This window comes from Pinus tabuliformis, chromosome 8 (assembly GCF_031772625.1).
Source record: "Pinus tabuliformis cultivar Carrire ecotype Pingquan chromosome 8, CPIR1, whole genome shotgun sequence".
NCBI lineage: Eukaryota > Viridiplantae > Streptophyta > Pinopsida > Pinales > Pinaceae > Pinus > Pinus tabuliformis.
Genome location: NC_142294.1, coordinates 1,316,791,798 through 1,316,804,379, shown reverse-complemented (window position 1 = coordinate 1,316,804,379; position 12,582 = coordinate 1,316,791,798). Strand labels below are relative to the sequence as shown.

Genomic DNA, 12,582 nt, shown 5'->3' with positions numbered 1-12,582 from the left:
TAGCAATTCCTCCCCCTCTCTGAAGAATTAACATGCCCTCATGCAATGCTAGAACACAAATTGAGGTGGTTGCTACCATCTGTGGAATGCTATGCTTGGTGTAAAACAACATGGAATAAGGGTGGTGTTGAGAATGAATAAGAATAGCAATGGATGATAAAGAATATGAATGACATGGTCATGAATGAAAGTTATACTTCTCCAAACTGAAAGATGATATGCCGCTGAAAAATGGGAAGTGGTAAAGATGTGGAATAAAGGATGATAAATAATACTCAAAATGGATTTTCGTCAAATTCTCCTAAATTCGTAATAAATCAGAAAATCATGCTATTTTACCTCAAGTTTTACCTCCAAAAAGAAAAATGTGGAATGACATATATGTACTGGCATTTGTTGAAGCTAATGTAGGCAAAGTTGGTGTTGCAAGTGATGCAAAAAGTGGAATCCAGGCAAGCACATCATGTCTGAACAATTGTTCACCTTCGCGAGTTGCTCGAGCCTCTTCTGTTAGTTGCAATAGTGTGGTCCTGCTGCGAATAGAGTTTCCCCCCATACTTGTTTTTCTCCTGTAAACAAATCACTATTTTGCATACAATGTTCTTGAATCCATAGTGTTAGTTTTGAATAGCAACAGATTAAGATGCATGCAAAAATTTGAATCAGAAAAACTTTTGTGTACATGCAATACTAATATTTTGTCAAATCAACAAGTTATGGCAGAGTGCAGTAATCATATCGCATGCTATCCCATAATGCATACATTCCCCTCTCTAATTGGAAAAGGGATTCTATGACCATAAAGCATATGAAAGGTATTGTGGTGACGACAAGGCAAGGGAATGAACAATACAACAGTAAATGAAGCAGAGTACACATATCAATGATAGGACGGTGAGAGTTATGGTTATAATGAGAGCAGAGTGTGTAAAGATAGTTATGAATAAGAGATAGGATGCTTTGGATTGATGATAAGTTATGCGAAAAAGAAAAAGGACAGCGATATGCCAAAAAGATGCTTTGTTGACGGTATTCTAGCTGAAAATGATGCGATTGATCTGAAAATAATTTCTCATGCGTAAAGGTTCAAAACAGGGGAAAAAATTAAGGAAATAACTTCTCCGATAAAAAGAAATAATAAGAAAAGGGTATTATAGTAATAATTGACGATAAGATATAACTTCAATATCATAAGCAGAGCCTCTGCTGCCAGTAGGCGTCCACAGCCTTGGCAAGGTTGCTTTTTAACCCATATGAGCCAGGATCCTCAATTTATAAATGGAGAGTTCTAGTGATGTTCTACAGAAGAGATCAGTGTGCTGGCGTGGTAATCAGATAACCACACTGCCATTCACTGGGATGTAGCAAAAGTGATCAGGCCGTCTCGTGATGAGACCTCCTGTTCCAAGGATAATTTAGCTATCCAATGGATCATAACCCTGGTGTGGTGGCCATAATGGGAATGTCACTTTGTTACAGCCTTATGAACATGTAGCAAAACTGATCAGGCCGGCTCGTGATGAGACCTCCTTTTCCAAGGATAATTTAGCTATCCAATGGATCATAACCCTGGTGTGGTGGCCATAATGGGAATGTCACTTTGTTACAGCCTTATGAACATGGTACGCTGGCTCGTAATAAGACCCCCTATCCTCCATTTGCGAACAAAATTTTGTTGTTATTACACATTTTTATGATAAAAAGAGGGAGGCTCAGTACTCCTTAAGAGCAGGGATGGTGGAAGAAGTTGAACATGTCAATAGAAAAAAAATATACCCATAATCTCATTTATTACAGATAGAGAAGATTATGACCAGGAAAGTGGAACCAGCATGGTATTAAGATGATCAATCAATATCATATTCAATAGAAAACAATACAGTAAAGTGGTATATAAATAATTGTGTCCATTTTAAAAATAATCTATCATCAAGGAGTTGTCTTGTTAAAGATCATAACGTGAATGATATTAACTCGCTTCAATAGAATCCATAATTCTTGTCCTCATAAAAGTAGTGTACTTCATGCCATGAAAGGGAATCAGTAAAATGTGGTTGAGATGAACTAGGAATAATCCCACAAGAGGAAGGAAGGGTTTCTCTCGAAAATACTCCCAAAGTGTTGCTCCTTTAAAGGAACATCAAAAACACTAAAAAAGTGTTGTTTCTTGTAGGGAACAACAAAGAAAATGCATGCCAAAAAGCAAAAATATACAAGAAAAGGTGTTACAGCAAAAAATGCATGTGAAAAAGTGTTGTTCCCTAAGAGGAATAACAAAATATGCGAGAATGTTGTTCCCTAAGAGGAATAACAAAATATGCGAGAATGTTGTTCCTTTGAAAAGGAACAGCAAAAATGTGAAAGTACTATTCCTTTGAAAAGGAACAACAAAAATGTGAAAGTGCAGAAGTGTTGTTCCTTTCAGAAAGGAACAGCAAAATGTGAAAGTGCAGAAGTGTTGTTCTTTTCAAAAAGGAACAGCAAAACGTGAAAGTGCAGAAGTGTTGTTCCTTTCGGAAAGGAACAACAAAACGTGAAAGTGCAGAAGTGTTGTTCCTTTAAAAAGGAACAGCAAAAACATGAAAATGCAGAAGTGTTGTTCCTTTAAAAAGGAACAGCAAAAACGTGAAAGTGCAGAAGTGTTGTTCCTTTAAAAAGGAACAGCAACATGAAAGTGCAGAATGTGAAAGTGCGGAAGTGTTGTTCCTTTCGGAAAGGAACAACAAAAACATGAAAGTGTAGAAGTGTTGTTCCTTTAAAAAGGAACATCAACGTGAAAGTGCAGAAGCGATGTTCCTTTAAAAAGGAACAACAAAAACGTGAAAATGCAGAAGTGTTGTTCCTTTAAAAATGAACAACAACGTGAAAGTGCAGAAGTGTTGTTCCTTTAAAAAGGAACAACAAAAACGTGAAAGTGCAAAAGTGTTGTTCCTTTAAAAAGGAACAACAACGTGAAAGTGCAGAAGTGTTGTTCCTTCAAAAAGGAACAGCAAAATGCACAATCATAAAATGAAAGCACGCAAAGAGTGAATTAGTTGTTCACTGTATTGATGCTGAGGATGGGCTACAATTTGAATGAAGCAACACCTTGTTTCATTAAAATTTCTTTCAAGAATCACTCGTCCATAAATTGACCTTCTTTTTCTCCTAGGACCTGCAAAAAAGCGAGTGTCTACCTGCAATAAAACATTAAATCGTGGAGAAAGAGAGGTGATCGGGCTCCCCTAATCCAAGAATTATGCAAAAAACAACAAGTAGTTACTCTGTATAACAAATCCACGAAGAAAATAGCAAAGTAAAATTTATTTGTCACCCGCGGGAGAGCAATGGTCAACCATACTAACCAGCAGTGTTTTAATCACAACTTCTTTGTTTTTTGTCGAAATTGAGTGATTCCAAACCCAAATGATAGCTAATTCAAAGGTCTATCTCCAATAGAAACAAGTTTTAAAAATTCAATGATATGATATGTCAATTTTAGTTAAAACAACCTGCATAACAGAGTCATTTTCGATTACCCCACTTAGAACAACAATGAATGTTTTAAGCATAGATTCTTCGTTTGATGTCGGATTCGAATGATTCAAATTTAAAATGAAAGTAGATTCATTTATTTATCTCCAATAGAAATAGGTTTTGAAGACAAGAAGAATTGATAAGTCAAATACTCTAAGGAACAGCCGGAAAGACAAAGTGTTAAGAGTGCTGATTTACGACAGACAGTCAGTATTTTGATCATAACTTCCTCATAAGATATAAAAAATGAGTGATTCGAATTACCTTGTAAACTATATTCATAGAGGAATATACCATAGAAACAGGTTTTAAAAATTCAATCATTTAGGCCTCCAAAAACCGACTGTCCCAACTCTGTTCCTGAGTTGCCCGCTAGACACCCTGTCAATGTTTTGGTTCTAACTTTTTCGTTTCAAATCCAAATTGAGTGATTCAAATTGGGTTAAAAATTATACATCAAGGGATATTTAGGATAGAAATAGTTTTAAAAATATTCCCTTTTGGTCCCTCAAAACGTGACTGTCCTGACTGTGTTTTTAGAAATTTCATCAAGCCCACAAGCCAAAAAAAAATGATATTCAAGCATTTTTTTAAATTGGTGATAAAAGTGAATATGAGTGTTTGTAGAACTATTATTTCCATTATAATTCATCTACATACACAAATGAATTAAAAAAATTATCACCGATGTTGATTTCCACAGCGTGTTGCAACAAAAAACAACTAGTTTTACATAAAAGCAAAATGTATTTATTTATGTGCTTATTTATTTATTTATTTATTTTTTTACACTAACCTACTTTGATTTGAAAAATAAATATGATTACGTATAAGAGTACTTCCAGTGGAGCCATTTTCAAAATAAGGCTTCAAGTATGTACATACTCAAATTTGAAAAATGCATATTAATAAATATTAGGGTATGAGAAGCCAACTTCCCTTGAAAAAATGGTGTCAAAAATTGTTGAAGTATGGAGTGATGCTGCAAACAAATGATGGAGTGAAACCAATCTTCAATATATCCTTTACTTTCTTGATTTCCCATAGCCATCATACCATGAATTTGTTGAGCTTTTAAAATGACTTGTTGATGCATACTAAAAGAAACCTCATTTTTTTCCATAACCTCTACAATTTTTGAATTTGAAACATTCTGAATCTCATTGTAAGTTTTCTCTAATGGCGCATGTGAGATAGAATGGGTGGGAAGGGTGGGTAAATTTTGCAGTTCAACATTGTAAGCATGTTGTACTGGTTTGTTATGGTGAGGGTGTGGAATTAGTTGAGCAGGAAATTGTGTACGGAATGGAGCATTTTGATGATGTAGATGATTGGGTTGAGTGGATGATTTTGATATGCAAGTAGGATGTTGTGGAAGAGTTGGTGAAGAATATGGATGATGTGTTTGTGCTACAAGATGAGGGAGAGTAGTTATGCAATCATAAGGTGAACCATGCCAAACTTGTAGACAAGGTTGATGGTGGTTATATTGACATTGACATGGTTGCCTTAACACATTACTATTCCATAATGAATTATGCAAGTAGGAGAATGGAGAAGAAGTTTTTTGAACCATACTTGTAGGCCATGATTTCCATGCTTTTGACCTTGTTGCAGCTTCCTCATCTCTTTGAAATGATACTTCCATCCTAGATAAGGAAGAACAAATATTTATGGCATGCTCCTTCTGGTAATGAGGGCAAAACACTTCATCAAATTCTTGATTTTTCTGAACCTGCAAAACATCCAATTGTGAATTCAGAGAGCTAATAAAATCAAATTTCAAATTTTCAAATAAAACATTGATTTTAGCTCTTATATCTCCTATTCTTGTGGCATATTTGGAAAAAAAAGAACAAACATCTCTAGAATTCTTACCAGCCTTGGAGATTCCTCTTGAATACCTTATGCACAATTCACAAACATCATCATATGACAACTGAAAAACATCACCTTTTTCTATCAGATTTAAGAGTTCTAAAAATTCATCTTTGATTCCTTTAAGTAGGAGTGTTTTTAAGATCTCTTTTTCCAAATGCTTATATTTTGATTTTTGAAGGTTATATTGAAATCACTCTACATAGTCCTCCAAGCTTTCATCTTCCCCTTGTATCATATTGAAAATATATTCATTGGATTTGCAATAGTCTTGGTACTTCTTCAAGAATATGTTCTTCATATCCTCCCATGTTTGGACACAGTTCCCATCTAGGCTCATGAACCATCGGCGAGCTGCTCCTTTTAGAGTAAGAGGAAACACTTTCAACCTTTGATCATTAGTACAATAATCATATCCTCTACAAAGTACTTCAAACTCAAATAAGAATGTATCTGGATCCTCATTTGTCAAACCATGAAAATTTAGTAGAGAAGATGGGGGAATTATGTGCATTTGTGTCACTCCTCCTAGATCTTTGATAGGAAATTCAAAAGTAGAAATGTGAGCCATTTCTTACCATAATAGAAGATGTTCTTCATGTGTTTCTTTGAGGCTCCTTCTTCAAATGTTCCTGTCAATTGGTTAGTGAAATGGGTGGTGCTTACATCACCACTTGAGTGAAATCATGAGATTTGTATTTCAAATTTTCTATTTTTTTCTTTGCTATTCACACATAAATTCAAACATTTATTTCTACCCTAAGTTCTTTAACAATTATGTTGGAAAGCGGGTGGGGGAGCAGGGCTTCTACATGCTCTGTACGCAGGTTCTTACCTTCCGTTTTTAATACCTAATTATTTCCTAACAGGCACTCATCAAATGCACACTACTTTTTAGAAATGGCTACACTCTCCCCGGCAACGGCGCCAAAATGTTGAGTGATAAAAGGTGTCTTTTTAACTCCTAATTATCTTCACATTAATTGTCAACCCAAGGACGACTTTTTATTTCAAGAGTGTACTCAGTCTGAGGCGACTATTTACTCAAGAGTAATGTTATGAAAGATGTAGTACAGTGTTCAAAATACAAGAGTAAACAGATGCTCAAAATGAGATCTACTTATAGCGAAGCACTTTAACACTTAAATCATGCATTCAGAAAACCACAGCAAATTATCAGTCAAGGGTACAGTAACGGTAACTCATCCTTTTGTAAACTGATGTAATTAAAGATAATCAAGGAAAATATCATCAACCTGGGAACTAGACAACAAATGTCAACGCTCAATATAGTCTCACATTGTTCTGCACACCAAAGCAACGATAATACAAATAACAGGAAATGGAACAACAACTAGAAAATAGAACAACAACTAGTTCTTATAAATAAGATTGAACAACAAAACCTTAGTCTAAAGAAATAAATGTAGCAATTGTATCCTACAGGAATCAAATAACAACATTTACTCTAAGGATAAATCAGACAGCAAACAGAAATAGAATGGAAACTAATTAGAAATGAAATATAGAACAACACTTAAGATCAAATATAAATGTAAAATGAACTAAGATAAATAACACACACGACACGCTTAATATTAAGAGAAACAGTAATCTAACTTCAATACCACAAATATCAATCTCAGTTATAAAGAATAACGATTGTAATTCGTAATGGAACAACAATGTCAGTTGAACAACAATCGCGATTAAGTGTAAACCATAGATGAATATAGTAATACTAACTTATGAATGTCACAACACGGTTACTCTGCAATTGAATAGAAATAGCATTCTGTAAGGACCAATAACGTTATATCAATGATTAAAGGAACAGTAATGCGTTACAAAGTCAGAATGAACAATACGACATTCTTTTCATAGAGAACGATATTACTCAGTTGAACATAAATCGAATATAACAGAACCGTGATGTAAAATAACAAAACACATTAGATTACCGAACAAAGCTGATAATGAAAACTACGCACAAACTAAAGATAATGGTACAGGAGCGAGTGTTGCACTAGGGCCGGGCCCTTAGCCTCCAGGGACACACTGCTTGAGATTACTCCAGGATCAAAGATGGAACAACAACCAGATTTATATTAAAACATCAAAGCAAAGTTACAGTGGATCACTTCTCAACGAGAGTTGATGAGGAATTGTATAATTACAACAAGAAATCTCATCTCTCAGCCATTGTCCATTCTCTTCGCCATCTTCAATTCTGAATCTCTCCTTTCTAAATCTCTAATTCTCAAATCATAATTCTAAATTTTCCATCCCGTTCTCTGATCTTTGTTCTGATTTGAATACATAGAGAGCAGAGGGCAGTTACAACTGTGATGATTACAACATGATTTCTATTACAAAATTGGATTGTTTTTAACCAATTGATCAACAAGAAAATATATTTCCATCCATCTTTCAACAAGAGCAAGGTGAATTTGGCTTTGCAGCTGAGATTTGGAGGACGGCCGCAACAACAAATCTGAGAGAATCGTGCTCAAAGAACCCTGTGTTTCTCTTAATACAAGTTGAATTTAGGCAAACCATTCTTTGAAAAAGTTAATTTGATCCGTTCTGGACAAAACCCATGTTCCATATTTTCCAGATTCTTCTTCATTTGCCCAGAATCTCATCCACAAAACTGTCACTTCTTATTCCTGCGAATTTCTGAGTTGGGACATTTAATGATCAAATCTTCAATCTGAAAATTATCTTGGAGGTTAAAAATGATGAGTAATGTTACGACCAATTTATTAATAAACCATCATTGATAAAATCATGCATAATCATCAATTTATTAAAAATAAAGGAGAATAAATAATATTTTTACATAAGAGCATAAATCATTATGAAATGGATTTATATAATAAATTATAATAAATGACATGATAGAGAAGAGTAAAAATGGATGAAATAAGTGTTAAAAAGTGATAATAATCATGGCATATTAATGGCCCAACACCAATGATAATGAAAGGGCTGAAACATGCAATGATTAAATTGGTCATAGTTCTACTTAATAAGTTGGTATTCAATAAAAGAAAACAAACTTTCAGAAATGTGTCAGTTAATGAGTGCTAACTGGATGGAAAAGTTAAATCATGAGAATCCATTATTCTATGAAATTCGCTTGCCACAATTCAACCCCAGGGAAGCAGCTTACATAATGCCATTTCAAGGTCAAAATCATCACAACTTTCATTTCTCGGCTGATTTGAATGGAAAATATCATGAGAAAGAGCGTGGAAGCTGGCAGGAATGTCAAACAGCTACTCTCCTAGTAGATGAGGACGAGAAGAAATTCGCAATAAAGCTCATAATGGTGTCCGATATCATGCTCTTTTGCTTCTGCTATAGATTTGTTTTTTCCCTTAAACACAGTTCTCCAGTAAGTGGCTTCCTCAAAGACTCAAATGCAATCCAGCTGACCATGTCTCCAATCACCAGATCAAACCAAACTTTTAGCTCCTCACAGCCACCAACCAAGAAGCTAATCAACAGTTGAGCACTGTGGCTTTTGAACTCAAAATTTTACTCTCCACCCCTAAAGAGCATCTAACACAGTTCAGCTGGAAGCTGAAATCTTAATCTCTGCAGCTAAGTTGAACTTTTGTTCAAACATACAGTAAAATGCCCATGAAATGCTAGTCACTGTAGCTCAAACCATTCACAGCAGAGTTTTCAACCTTCAGCGACTAGTAGTGATAGGTTAGCACTCTGGAACTTAGCATTGATAAAAGGGTTTTCGAGACTCTCCATAAGAACAAGAAGAAATCTCTCCACTCTTGGTAGATGATTTGTCAGATCTCAACATAGGTGGAATCAATGTGCAAGCATGCAGAGAAGAATCTGAACCGGCTGTGCTCTTCACTTCGGCATTATATGAAGAAACTTTCTTCTGCAATTGAAGATCATCATATGAGGGTCTTATCTTTGGAGCATTGGACAAGCATATTTTAGCCTTGGCAGACTCTGTAGAGTTCATGTAATTAGGCCTTCCCACACTCTCATTTGATGTCTGCAGAGTATTTCCAGATTTTGGAGTACATGATCCCCTTGTAATTGTTGAGCTCTCATCATATTGGATATCAGAGCTAGGGTTTGAAGATGATCTACCAGTACGATGACTGGAAACCGCTGAAGGTGGTTTTGCAGCAACACGAACCCTAATATTGTTTCTGCGAACTTTAACTTTTCCTAGTTCATGAGATTTCCTCAGATTCTCTCCAATTCATCATAGCTTTTGAGAGACTGAATTTCACAAGCATCCATTTCGGCTTGTTCCATGAGTCTTTTCTCCCAAGGCTTTGTAGCCATCCAGCGTTCTAACCAGCTCCAACCCCAGCTATTTTTGTCTGGCTCAATTCTAGCATAATTCATGTTTGTTTTCGAATTGCTTCTCCATTGCTGAAAACTAATTCAACACCCATAAAAGTTACTAGTATATAAATTTAAAAATGTCAACCTGGCATCTACATCTAAGGTCTTGTGTAGAGGATTCTACCACAGCATTTAAAATCTGCCAAAAATAGAGTGTTCAATCAAGGACTTATACAAATGAATTTTCAAGTGACTTTTATGCATTGAACATAGTTATGTACATGATGGGAGAGAGCATAAGCAATTTCTCTCTCACGTTTGATTGCACCCTCTTGTCTCATTTCTAGTTTTGCACGAACTTCTTCAAGCGTTCCTTGACTATCACACCACCCCTCCTGAAACAAGCAAATGCACTTCTAAAACAAAATGGATAACAGAGCCAGTTTTTTGCAAGTTAAAAGATAAAATATTTTTAGGTTATCGGAATTATTCCGGCAATTCCACATCACAAAGATATTACTATTGTAGTATAAGTGATGGGATTGTCAGAAATTGAAATTTAGCATATCTAGAAACAAAGGGAAAGAAACTGGTAATAAAAACTGAGATCGTTTTAGACCTATGATAAAGAAGTATCTATATGAGGTATGATCTAGTCCACTGCACAAGGGTCATGAAAAGCAATATGGCTAGGAAAAGTCTACAGAAAGGGCAGCTACTTTTCTTCATGAGTAGTGTTGGTTTGGTGTCTGAGCACAAATCAGAACAGGGGCCTGAAGCGTTTGTTCAGGAAATTTTCATGATAAGAGTGTACACGATGATGATTATGATTTGCTTGTGGTTTTGTATATATCTTAAACTACAGTTGACATATGGTAATCCGACACTCACAGGATTTAGCACTCCGATCTATTGTGTGCATAAAGTAAGATACTAAACCATAGTGGCTAGAGTGTTAAAATACCTCAGATTCTCGCAGTTTGTTTTGGCGAATTCAATGTTCATCAATCATTTTTTGCATAGCTAAGCCTTCAGTCGACATCCCGACATGACGAGCTCTTACACGGGCCTAAACTCTAACAAGTGCTTGCATGCACCTCAAGGTAACTGCTGCTTGTTTCCTTACCTGACGACCTCAAAACAATGCTTGTAATCTCACAAACCCTTTCAGCGCTCGCAGTTCCCTCCTGGCTTGTAAAACCCAAACCAAAGCCAATGGATTGAACATAGTAATCTCTCAAAACAACCAACCATACAATCTATAGAGGCTCGTGCATGAAGAATGGTTACCAAAAATCCTCGAAAAGCAGTCTGTATGTGAATGGCGGCCCGTTCTTCTCTGACAACCTTGAAGTCTTTAGGAGGAGCCCTCACAATAGTGGCCACTGCAGCATTATAAGCCTCTGCAGTAGCAGATATAACTTCAGATGTCTCCCCGTTTGAATTTACCCTCTTATGGAAACTTCCTTCATTTCTCCCCTTGGATTCATGGTCACCAGAAATTTTCCACAGGCCCCATCTTCTGGACTTTACATTGGTGAGCTTTTTCTGTGCATGTTACAACAAAGTCAATAAGCTTGCTTCCGCTAAATGAATGAATTTAGAACAATATTCCTACATAGCTAATGACTGGAAAAATAATGAAGTAGCACAAAAGATGGGTGAGATGCAATTTCCCAGGTAAGGAAATGCATATGTTATTAGGGTCCACTGATAACCTAAGATGATGAGCAAGACTACAAAAAGTTACATGAGCAGAGTATGTAAAGGTAGTGCTGCAAAAATTTACATGAACATAGTATGAAAAGGTCGTGCATAGAGCATCTCCCACAAAGTAAGACATGAGAGAGGTACATGAAGGTATAAAGCATGAAAAATTTAAGAAATAAACAAGAAAAGATCATGAGAAAGAGCGTGGAAGCTGGCAGGAATGTCAAACAGCTACTCTCTTAGTAGATGAGGCGAAGAATAAATTTGCAATAAAGCTCATATTGGTGTCTGATAGAGGTTGCTGGACCCTATGTATTTGATTAATAGCCTAAATTCTTCTGGTCACAAGAGAGTTTTTGGTCTGAGATGTCTCAGGGCAAAACTACTAACAATCCTCCTCCTGGCCCTCCACATCCTCCTAGCACTCCTCCTCCTGCAGAAAAATCCACCCTCCGCGGCCCTCTTCATCCTTCTGGCCCTCCTCCTCTAGAAAAATCTTGTGCAGCAAAGGCATTCACCCTTGGCCCTCGTTTGCAGTGAACGAGCTATCTGTGTGCGCACGACGGGCCAGCTAGGTAGACGGACAGGCTGGGCTTCGTTTAATTAATTTTTTAACTAATAACTATTTTTTAATGATTTCTTTGGATGGCAGATAATTGTTGAATCGTCTAATAATAGATCTAACAGTTAAGATTAGGACAGAAAGGTATTTAGGGGAGTTCATTTCAGAGGGAAACACCTTACAACGTAATTAAATACTTATCTGCTTAGGTTTAAACTTCCAAGGAAAATCAATAGAGGATTAAGATCACACCTCATGACCATGAGAATGGTACCTTTACCGGTTCTCCCCCCATTCCATATTCCACTTCTAGAACAATTTTCAAATCAAGAACCTTCACAAGTTCACCCAAGACCATTTAGTCCCAACCAGCTACAACCTAGGGAATTCATCCTGAGCACTTAGGTTTCAAATGGAGTTTCACTAAACAACCAGCTCAGGAACTCTAGCATTGGCAGCGTCCTGCATCCCTCTGGAAGCGTCCTGCCTCCCTATGGAAATGTCCTCCTAGAGGGTTTGGGCTATTTGTCTCTCCCCTTTCAGACTCTCTTCCCCTTTCCCCAAACTAAGATGATTTATCTCTA

The 12,582-nt window shown here is 36.3% G+C and overlaps 1 pseudogene; it reads right to left on the bottom strand.

The window, feature by feature from the left end:
• Positions 1 to 9,130: 9,130 nt before the first annotated feature.
• Positions 9,131 to 12,356, bottom strand: LOC149240323 (protein IQ-DOMAIN 6-like; annotated as a pseudogene).
• Between the last annotated feature and the right edge of the window lie 226 nt (positions 12,357 to 12,582).